The sequence below is a fragment of the Hemitrygon akajei genome, chromosome 14 (assembly GCF_048418815.1).
Source record: "Hemitrygon akajei chromosome 14, sHemAka1.3, whole genome shotgun sequence".
In the NCBI taxonomy this organism is placed as follows: Eukaryota; Metazoa; Chordata; class Chondrichthyes; order Myliobatiformes; family Dasyatidae; genus Hemitrygon; species Hemitrygon akajei.
The window spans coordinates 6,996,506-7,008,097 of record NC_133137.1 but is presented as its reverse complement, the minus strand read 5'-3'; the positions used below and the strand labels follow the sequence as shown (position 1 = coordinate 7,008,097).

Below are 11,592 nucleotides of genomic sequence, written 5' to 3'. Positions count from 1 at the left end.
CAGAAACGTTTACCCACTGAGGGCCAACACTCCACGGGTAGCCAAATATGTCACCATCACTGAATTCACTCACCAAAAACTAGTCCAGTTATGCATTTGGAATTTTTTTTTCATTTGTCCATTGCATTATAGCACTGTTGGTATACATTCTGAACTTTGGACTGCTCCGGATTTGGGGGGGGGGGGGGTGTTAGGGATTAAACAAAAAACTCGTGCGACTTCCCATTGATGACACAAGCCCAGATAAAATTAGTGCGAAATATTTCTGCGAATGCAAAAATATGGAACGCTTCACGAATTTGCGTGTCATCCTTGCGCAGGGGCCATGCTAATCTTCTCTGTATCGTTCCAATTTTAGTATATGTGCTGCCGAAGCGAGCACGATCCACTCTGCCCTCAGAGTGTAATAAATAGCACACTGGTCATTCTCACATTATAGTCATGGTAGTGTTCTATTAATCGACATGTTCTTTTACCTACTTTTATTAATAATATTTTCCATTAATTAGTCTAGATGACTTTGCCTGCATTACAACTTTATTACAGTATTAATTGAGCTCTGTTCTAAAAGTTTCCGAGTGTTTGCCCTGTATGTAAAAATGTGCTTTGAGGGACCGCCTCACGGGCTGAAGCGGCGTGGGATGAGGAGACGCGCATGCGTAGTTTTCTCCCGGTCCACGCCGGCGGTGCGGTGCTGCTCTTAACTTTTATGTTTGCTCTTCTCGAAAAGTCTTTTGCTGGTTTAATTTCAAGCAGCGACGCGTCTTCGCTCGTTTTTGAATGAGATGCAGATTTAGCTCCGGACTCTCCATCGGCAAAGCACAGTTGTTGGTTTTGTCTGCAATGGTTGTATGTCGGACAAGGGTGGGAAAGGGTCTGTGCATTGTCGGGAGAGGTGATGAACTTGGGCAGTAGGAATGGCCTGGAGTTTCTGATCTTGAGAATTCGTATGTTTATAGCACAGCATCACGTTGTATGGTCATGAAAGAGATGTGATGAATACAAGACATGCAGCTGTTCACGGATGCATGGCTGAAAAACGCATGTTTTCGAATATTGCAAAGCGCATAACTTTTCAGGTATTTCAATCACTTGTAAGGAAGTGCCAAACTTAATAAAATCTATCAGAATCAGGTTTATTATCACCGGAACATGACGTGAAATTTGTTAACATAGCAGCTACAATACATAATCTAGCACAGAAAAATAAATAAATAAAATAAAAATAATAAACAAGTAAATCAATTACGTATATTGAATACATTTTAACAACGTGCAAAAACAGAAATACTGTATATTTTAAAAAGTGAGGTAGGGTCCAAGGGTTCAATGTCCATTTGGGAATCGGATGGCGGAGGGGAAGAAGCTGTTCCTGAATCGCTAAGTGTGTGCCTTCAGGCTTCTGTACCTCTTACCTGATGGTAACAGTGAGAAAAGAGCATGTCCTGGGTGCTGGAGGTCCTTAATAATGGACGCTGCCTTTCTGAGACACCGCTCCCTGAAGATGTCCTGGCTACTTTGTAGGCTGGTACCTAAGATGGAGCTGATTAGATTTACAACCTTCTGCAGCTTCTCTCGGTCCTGTGCAGTAGCACCTCTCTATACCAGACAGTGATGCAGCCTGCAGAATGCTCTCCACAGTATACGAGTTTTTGAGTGTTTTTGTTGACATGGCAAATCTCTTCAAACTGCTAATAAAGTACAGCCCTGTCTTGCCTTCTTTATAACTGCATCGATATGTTGGAACCAGGTTAGATCCTCAGAGATGCAGGAACTTGAAGCTGCTCACTCTCTCCACTTCTGATCCTCTTACCCACCCTGAAGTCCACAATCAGCTTTTTTGTTTTACTGACGTTGAGTGCCTGGATCAACCCTGGCCACACCCCCACAAACCCGCATCCACGACACTACCCTATCCGCCATACCCTACTTATCTCACCACACTAAACGCCGCAACCTTAACTCCCCCAAACCCACATATACATCCACCAGCCCAACCCTCAAACCTAATCCTAAAGTCCAAGGGGGCACTCACCCCCACTAACGCTAGGCGCACCCCCACAAACCCTGGCCACACCCCCACAAACCCGATGACGTGTGTAAGGAGGAGCAAGATCCAATAAAGGCGAGTGTTGGAACTGGTCAATGAAGGCATGGACCAGGTCAAAGTGGCAGAGTTGCGTGAATCTGTATCTCGAGTGAGGAGATGAAGAAGCCCAAGTGGGGTTGATTTGCCCACTGCCCGCATACTGAGACTGTTACTGGTTTAAAACGTGTTATAAATGTGAAAATTGTTTATTAAGTATACGCTGTATATTTCATCTTGTACCCACTTTTCTGTGCTGCCTGTAGTTAATGAAACTTCTCCAAAAGCAGGTAGAATATCAGCACAGAAACGTTTACCCACTGAGGGCCAACACTCCACGGGTAGCCAAATATGTCACCATCACTGAATTCACTCACCAAGAACTAGTCCAGTTATGCATTTGGAATTTTTTTTTCATTTGTCCATTGCATTATAGCACTGTTGGTATACATTCTGAACTTTGGACTGCTCCGGATTTGGGGGGGGGGGGGTGTTAGGGATTAAACAAAAAACTCGTGCGACTTCCCATTGATGACACAAGCCCAGATAAAATTAGTGCGAAATATTTCTGCGAATGCAAAAATATGGAACGCTTCACGAATTTGCGTGTCATCCTTGCGCAGGGGCCATGCTAATCTTCTCTGTATCGTTCCAATTTTAGTATATGTGCTGCCGAAGCGAGCACAATATCCTCTACTTGATGAGTGTTATATATAAGCCAATAAAGCTTACCACTTTTTGGCATTGGTGGTGGGGTTTTTTTTTGGAAATTGTATTTATCTACTTTCTGCTATAATACATTGCCTTAATTCTTTATGCATATTAATTTCTTTGCACTTATTGCATCTTTGTACCAGAAATTGTAGGAAAGATCCAGTTCTTATAAAATGTTTATGGATGTATGGCTTGTATGCAAATATATACCGTTAGGGGCGGGGCTCACGGGTTGAAAGGGCGCGGGTTGGGCGGGCACGCATGCGTGGTTTCCTGCGAAACTTCTTTTTCCTCACTCGCCAGCATTCCTGGGAAAATCTTTGCTGTTTTAATTTCTGGCATTTGATTCAAGCTGCACTCCTCTTTGAATGAGCGTTATTAGCTTACCTAGTTTCTGGTTCTCTGCTGTAAATCCACTTAATTTCTCGGAATCAGAATCAGGATTAACATCACTGGCACATGTCGTGAAATTCGTTTTTATTGCGGCCGCAGTGCATTGTAACAGCTGATAATAACAACTTTCTGCAGCTTCTACCGATCATGTGCAGTAGCTGTCCACGGCACATCTGTAGGAAATTCCTAAAGCCTTTGGTGACATAGCGAGTCTCCTCACGCTCCTGTGAAATACAGCCACAGTCGTGTCTTCTTCTTTAATTGCATCATTATGTTGGCTTCAAGGTTGATCTTCAGAGCTATTGACACCCAGGAATCAGAAACTGCTTACCCTTTCCAAAGCTGATCCCTCTTCCGGAAGTCCACAATCAGATTCCTTGGTTTTAGTGACGTTGAGTGCAAGATTGTCGTTGGGACACCATGCAATCAGCTGGTCTGTCTCGCTCCTTTACCCTTTCTCTTCACCATCTGAAATTCAGCCAACAATAGTTGTGTCACTGGCAAATGTATAGACGGTGTTTGAGCTGTGCCTAGCCATGAGGATCGAGAGTAGAGCAGTGGGCTGAGCACACATCATTCTCAGTGAGGAGGAGATGTTATTTCAGATCCACACTGTCTGTGGTCTCCCAGTGAGGAAGTCAAGAACCCAGGTTTTGGAGTCTGCTGTTTAGAACGAAGGGTATAAGTGCTGAGTTGTGATCAATAAGCAGCTGCCGGACGTAGGTATTGCTATTATCCGGGTTATCTAAAGCCGAGTGGAGAGGCAGTGAGGTTGCATCTGCTGTAGACCGATTGTGGTGATAGACAAATTGCAGAGGATCTGTGTGCTTGCTTAGGAGTTGATTCTGGCCATGAACAACCTCTCAAAGCAATTCATCACAGTCAATGTGAGTGCAACTGGGCGATAGTCACTGAGGCAGCTCACCCTGCTCTTCTTGCCTACTAATATGATTGTCGCCCTTTTGCAGCAAGTGTGAACGTCCAAACGCAGCAGTGAGAGATTGAAGATGTCCTTGAGCACTCTTGTGGGTTGGTCGAGAGGCTTTCAGTGCCCTACCAGGTTCACCATCAGGCCCTGATGTCTTTCAAGGGTTCACCCTCTTGAAAGATGCTCTGGCATCAATCTCGGAGACAGAGATCACAGGGTCACCAGATGCTGCAGGGATTCACACTGGTGTAGTTTTATGTAGTATGAACACCGAATTCTCCAACTTCTGGTAATTCCCTCCCCCTCCCTTCCCCCATCCCACTTTCACTCTGCCTCCTCTTCTAGCTGCCTATCACCTCTCTCATGATTCTGCCTTCTACTACTACCCACAGTGCTTTCCCCTTACATTCCTTCTTCACCCCTCCTGCCTATCCCCTCCCTGCTTTCCTCCCCCACCCCTTGATCTTTCCTCTGATTGGTATTTCACCTTCATCTTCCACCCTCCCCCCACCTTCTTTATAGGGCCCCTGCCCCCTCCTTCTTCAGTCCTGTCAAGGGGTCTCGGCCCGAAACGTTGGCTGCTCATTTCAACGGATGTTGCCCGACCTGCTGAGTTGATCCAGCTTGTTTGTACGTGTTGCTCTGAGGTAGATGGAGTTAGGGGGAATATCACAGTCAGGAGTGTGTAGAGAGTAGAGTAGGGGTCTGAGGGTGAAACCTTATGGAGCACTATGTTTAAAATAATCATGACAGAGATGCTGTTGCCTACTGATTGTGGTCTGTTGGTCAGAAAGTTTAGGATCCAGTAGCAGAAGGAGGTATTAACTCCCAGGGTCTGGAGTTTGCTCGGAATAATAGTTTTGAGGGCAAATTCCACTTATATATTTGAGCACGTAGGTGTCCACCTTACTGTGTGTGTGGGGGGGGGGGTGCAAAAATATGTCTTTAGGCATAGATGACAAAGCAAATTAAGTTTTGATAAATGCAAAAATATGGAACGCTTCACGAATTTGCGTGTCATCCTTGCGCAGGGGCCATGCTAATCTTCTCTGTATCGTTCCAATTTTAGTATATGTGCTGCCGAAGCGAGCACGATTTACTCTACCTGATGAGTGTTATATAAAGCTTGGTTATCCGTACCATTTTATAGTTATGGTGATAGGATGTTTTTTAATTATTTTATCTCCATTATATTATAATAAATTCCATTATATTTTTCGAAATTCTGAAGCACTATTGCATCCTTTTATCGTAATCTGGCGGATTAATTTAGCTCTATTATAAAAGGTTTATGGGCATTTGTTCCGTATGTAAAATAAGCCGTTAGGGCGGGGATGGGGAGGCGCGCATGCGTGGTTCGTTCCATCTCGGTGTGGGCGTCTGTGCCCGGGTTCCTGCTTTTACCCCATTCGCCAGCGTCCTGGGACAAGTCTTCTTGTTGCTGCTTTAATTTCAGACCTCAACGTGTCTTCACTCGTTTTTTGTTTGAGTGAGGGTTATTAGCTTTTTAGTTCGACATCATGTTATGGGGCAGAGTGCCTGTTTCTCTGCTGTACTATGTTCAATGTTACAGGGAGGGAAGGATCCTATTGCTATGCGGCAGGAAGAGTTCGAGTAATGGGAATTGATCGGTGTTTCTGCCTCTGGAGAATTGCTCTATTTATAGCATAGCATCATGTTACAAGATCATGAAACAATCAGATTATAAATATAAGACACGCCTTGAATGTTTAGTTGAAAACATAACTTTTCATAAATTATTCCATCACAAACCGTCCATGAGGAAAACTGATTTAACACCCAATTCATAAAATAGAAACTGATTGCAATTCATGGAGACACAAGAGACCGAATCCCGGTTGCAACTCGGGAACTCGGTGGGTCAATAGCAATGGACAGTTGACAGTTTGAGTCGAAATCTTTTACCTGGACTGAAAGATAGACGGGGATAACGGTGGAGGGAAGGTGTGGAACAAGAGCTGTCACCCAATAGATGGACCAGGTGAGCGGAGGGGAGAATAAGCACACCGTAACAAGGTGGGAGCTGATACGTTGTAGTGGCGGAGGGGTGATGATGATGTAATCTTCTAGGAGAGAAAGATGGAGCACGGGATAAGAGCAATTACAGTGGCCGGAGAGAAGCGCTGGCCAAGGTTGATAGAAGGAGGACACTAACAGGGATAACAGCAGAACAACAATGAATGGGGTTTCTGGGAGCAATTTGGTAGGCACAGGATAGATCCTTTCCAAGGAATAAGAAGTATTCTTGAGGGAAGATGAGGCAACGATGGCTGACTAGGCAGCATAAATGCAAAAGAAAGTGTATACAATGTAGGAAAAATTAGTGGGGAGCTAGAGGGTTGAAAAGCTTTTAAAGATCAACAGAAGGCTACTAAAAACAATAAGGAGAGAAAAGATGTAATGCGAAGGTAAACTAGCCAATAATATAAAAGAGGATATCAAAAGTTTTTTTTCAGATATATAAAGAGTAAATTATAGACAAGAGTGGATATTTGACTGCTGGAACATGGAGGACAATTAAATGGTGGATGAACTTAAATACTTTGTGTCAATTTTCACTGTGGAAGACACATGCAGTATGCCAGGAATTCAAGAGTGTTAGGGGAAGTAGTTGCTATTACTAAGGAAAAGGGGTGTGGGAAACTGAAAGGTTTGAAGATAGATAAGTCACCTGGACCAGACGGCCTACATGCCAGGATTCTGAAAGACGCAGCTGAAGAGATTGTGGAGGCATTAGTAGTGATCTTTCAATAATCACTAGATTCTGGAATGGTTCCAGAAGAATGGAAAATTGACAATGTCGCTCCCCTTTTTAAGAAGGGAGGGAGGCAAAAGTCGGGAAGTTATGGATTAGTTAGCCTAATCTAGATAGATAGATAGATAGATAGATAGATACTTTATTCATCCCCATGGGGAAATTCAACTTTTTTTCCAATGTCCCATACACTTGTTGTAGCAAAACTAATTACATACAATACTTAACTCAGTAAAAAAATATGATATGCATCTAAATCACTATCTCAAAAAGCATTAATAATAGCTTTTAAAAAGTTCTTAAGTCCTGGCGGTAGAATTGTAAAGCCTAATGGCATTGGGGAGTGTTGACCTCTTCATCCTGTCTGAGGAGCATTGTATCGATAGTAACCTGTCGCTGAAACTGCTTCTCTGTCTCTGGATGGTGCTATGTAGAGGATGTTCAGAGTTATCCATAATTGACCGTAGCCTACTCAGCACCCTTCGCTCAGCTACCAATGTTAAACTCTCCAGTACTTTGCCCACGACAGAGCCCGCCTTCCTTACCAGCTTATTAAGACGTGAGGCGTCCCTCTTCTTAATGCTTCCTCCCCAACACGCCACCACAAAGAAGAGGGCGCTCTCCACAACTGACCTATAGAACATCTTCAGCATCTCACTACAGACATTGAATGACGCCAACCTTCTTAGGAAGTACAGTCGACTTCCTCTATCTGTGTCTCTATGTGTTTCTGTCAGTGTGTGTCCATAGGAGTGTGTTTCTATGCGTGTGTGTCTGTCTGTGTCTGTGTCTCTCTGTCTCTTTGTGTGTGTGTGTGTGTGTGTGTGTGTGTGTGTGTGTGTGTGTGTGTGTGTGTGTGCTTCTGTGTGTAGTTCTCTGTGTGTCTACGTGTATGTCAGAGTGACAGACAAAAATATGTCTGTTTTTAAAGATGAGGTTTCATGGCACTTGGAAGCACATGACAAAATAGGCCAAAGTCAGCATGGTTTCCTTGAGGGGAAATCTTGCCTGATAAATCTGCCGGAATTTTTTGAGGAATTATCAGGCAGGATAGACAAAGGAGAGTCAGTGGATTTTCAGAAGACCTCGGTTATATTACAAGAAAGATACCAGCATGAATAGAAGATTGGCTGACCTCAAGGAGGTACAGAGTTGGAATAAAGGTGGCCTTTTCTGGTTGGTTGCTGGTGACTAGTGATGTTCCATATTGGTCGGAGATAAGGCTGTTTATTTTCATTTTATATGTCAATAATTTGGATGATGAAATTGATGGTACTGTGGCCAAGTTTGCCTACAATATGAAGGTAGGTGAAGGGGAGGTAGCGCTGAGAAAGCAGAGAGGCTGCAGAAAGACTTGGACAGATCAAAAGATTGGGCAAAGAAGTCACAGTCGGAATATAGTCTTCGTACAGGATTCCCTGAAGGTTAACTTGCAGGTTGAGTTGGTGGTAAGGAAGGGAAATACAATGTCGGCATTCACTTCTAGAGGACCACAATATAAAGGCAAGGATGTAATGCTGAGGCTTTATAAGGCATTGGTCAGACACAATTAGAGTACTGTGAGCAGCTTTGGACCCCTCGTATAAGAAAAGATGGGGTGGGATTGGAAGTTCACAAGAATGATTCCTGGGATGAAAATGTTAGCGTATGAGGAGAAGGCCTGTACTTGCTGGTGTTTAGAAGAGTGACAGCATTAGGCAAGCTCATAGTGGCTGAATCCAGTGACGGTCACTTGCATGGCTACCTCAGTATGCTTAATACTGTGTTACAACATGCTCACAATCTATCTCCCTGCTGGAAAGGTTTCTTTAACTGCAAACATTACATAAAGGTGGGAATCTACGAGCTCTCAGTATACAGATGTAGACCATAAGACATAGTTGCAGAATTAGGCCATTCGACCCATCGATTTGGCTCCACCATTCTCCCCGTAACCTTTGACAGCCTTACTAATCAAGAACCTACCGACCTCCACTTTAAATATACCCAAAGACCTGGATATATTGGCAAATATACCCAATCACTCTAATTTATGGACTACTGTTACGAATGCAGCGCAATGAATATGAAACTGAGAAAGGATTTAAAACAAATCCCGAGATTTATTAACCTCTGCTCAAAACTTAGAAAAGTAAACAAATGACTAACTTAACTGGAAGTTAACAGTTAGGTGGCAATATCTAACAAACAGTCAAACTTAGAAACTGGTCTTAACAAGTTCTCATCCAAGCACAGACTTAAAGTGATAAATTCAAAAAAGCCCATGTGATTTATACAGTCAGTAAGGAGAGACTTCCTCGAAACAACAATTCCTTCGAAGTAACAACGAATCTGCCGATCTGACAGCCGGGAGATGCCTTGTTCAAAGAAATCACGAGGAAATAAAAGGAACTGACCTTTTGACTGGAGGGTGGTTACTGCACAAACCTTCCTGACTCTGCAGGGGCTTAACTCAAATGTGTGTGCCACAATTCCTGAACAAAGTCACAAAGGTCTATCATTCCCCCAAACACTGAACAACATTAACTTTATCCAATCCCTTGAACTTGGATAACTCCAGTTATGCCTTCACTCTGCGATACTGGACTATAAGAGAAAAATAAACGTGCAACAAACAAAACCGGTGGAGCCTCCACACCTCCAACTGGCAACAACATTGCACAAAAATAAAAATGAGAACTCCGTTACAGATCGCGTGTTTGATTTAAATACCATTTGGAACATGCCATCACGTGACATAACATCATCCCACTCACAAGACCATTACATCATCCCACTGTCCCGTGTTCAAGTGTGAGTATGTAACACTACCAAAAAGGGAGAAGAAAGATGATTTGTACCTGATCCATATATCACTTGTAATTTGTATATGATCCTTGTGCAGGGACCATCATAGTCCTCCTTATACTAATAGAACTTCAATATATAATTATTTATTCTATTTATTAGAGTAATTTTGTTCAGTATCAGTTTCTCTTGGTTCCAGTTTGGAGTGACCATTCTTGGGTCAAACTTGAAGCATTTGAACCACACAGTTCCACCTTCTTACCTATAGCCAGGGGAAGAGTGATCAAGAATCATCTAGGCTGAATTAATGGCAGCCAAATCACCCAGTGACAGAGGATGCATTTTGTTGAATATATTACTGACTCATGTCACCTCTTGAAACCTCATCCAGCCGGATAAGTAGCAGTTCTAATCATTTCCTGAACACCAATATTGTTGTTCAATAGCTTAATTATTAAATTATGAAATCATTTACTATTAAGGTGAATTATCCATCATTTGTAAGAAAAGTATATTTTCCTTAAGTCAGTATTTGTAAATGTTTTCATGTGTACTAAATCATTTCAATTTGCTGCTCCATTTTTCACTCAGTCCTATGGATAATCCCATTTATGTGGCAAAATACAAGATTAATTTGGATTAAATTTACTAAACATCAAAGGCAACAAATGGAACATCAGTAGCTTTATTGTCTAGAAGACATACAATCTTTACTCATTGGTTATTTGCACACTTTCAGATTCTGTATTTAACTGACATACCTAAGTATTTACACGACTGATATATATCCTGTGCTATTATTTGGAGTGCAGAGGGAGCTTCCGGTATGCTGATCAAATCTGATTGGTTGTTTCTCTCATGCTGATGCAAACAGTTGGAATAATATCTGCTCTTAATAATATCAGTTCAAAGGTTTAATATAATTTCTTGGCTATTGGGCAGCACATAAAACATTCCCGTGTCTTCTCATTCCATTGCACATTGCTCCTAATATGGAGCTGACGTGAATAGAAAAGGGGGATTAAATGAGTGGTGGATGGTTATTTTGGTAGTCCCAAGGGCCTCTTTCCATGCTGTGATCTGTGTTGAGGTTTGCATTGTTCTTGTGTTTCTCTCAGAAATTGTGAGAACTGATCATCAACACCCCTGAGAGATCAGTGAGCTGAACCATTAAATTTATTTCTCTCTCCCTCCCCTGGTGCAGCCTGACCTGCTGGGGATTTCCAGTGTGGAATGTGTTGCTGTAATCTAGCTGCCAAGGCTGGTGCAGCATGAAGGGATGATAGTCACTGAGATTGGTGCAAGTTCTAGCATCTGTTTTAAAATACAAGGTCCTAAGCTATCAACTCAAGTCCTGCTTCCATGGGTGAAGCATCCTCCAGCTGTTTCAGATGTCACAATGAAACTTTGCTGCTGAGCATATCGGGCCGACTCAGGATGGCACCTGCAGCGTCAGTGGAAGTGGGTGTGCCTTGGCGTACTTCTGTCCCATCTGTGGCACGATCTTATTGTGCATATGGCTAGATATTGGATTTCACCCTTCCTTTGAGGTGTTGAGTAACCTACTTGGAAATCAGCCAAGGCGGCATTTGGAGGTACAGGAGACAGGTTTAGAAACAGTTATTACCCTTCAACCATCAGGCTCCTGAACCAGTGTGGATAACTTCACTCACCTCAACCCTGAACTGATTCCACAACATATGGACTCAATTTCAAGGAATCTACAACTCGTGCTCTCAGTATTATTTATGTACTTATTTATTAATTATTGTTATTTGTGTTTTTTTATTTGTATATTTGCAACCTCTTGCACATTGGTTGTTTGTTGGTCTTTGTGTGAAATTTCTCATTGATTCTATTGTCTTTCTTTGCTCTACTGTGAATGTGTACCAGAAAATTAATCTCAGG

The 11,592-nt window shown here is 42.6% G+C and overlaps 3 non-coding genes across 3 annotated transcripts; all 3 read right to left on the bottom strand.

Moving 5' to 3' along the window:
• Positions 1–275: 275 nt before the first annotated feature.
• Positions 276–382, bottom strand: LOC140739040 (U6 spliceosomal RNA). The gene has a single exon (XR_012101549.1). It is a non-coding gene; the product is annotated as a U6 spliceosomal RNA (small nuclear RNA).
• A 2,282-nt stretch (positions 383–2,664) lies between these two features.
• Positions 2,665–2,771, bottom strand: LOC140739039 (U6 spliceosomal RNA). Its single transcript, XR_012101548.1, has one exon. It is a non-coding gene; the product is annotated as a U6 spliceosomal RNA (small nuclear RNA).
• A 2,336-nt stretch (positions 2,772–5,107) lies between these two features.
• LOC140739038 (U6 spliceosomal RNA) lies at positions 5,108–5,214 on the bottom strand. The gene has a single exon (XR_012101547.1). It is a non-coding gene; the product is annotated as a U6 spliceosomal RNA (small nuclear RNA).
• Positions 5,215–11,592: the final 6,378 nt, after the last annotated feature.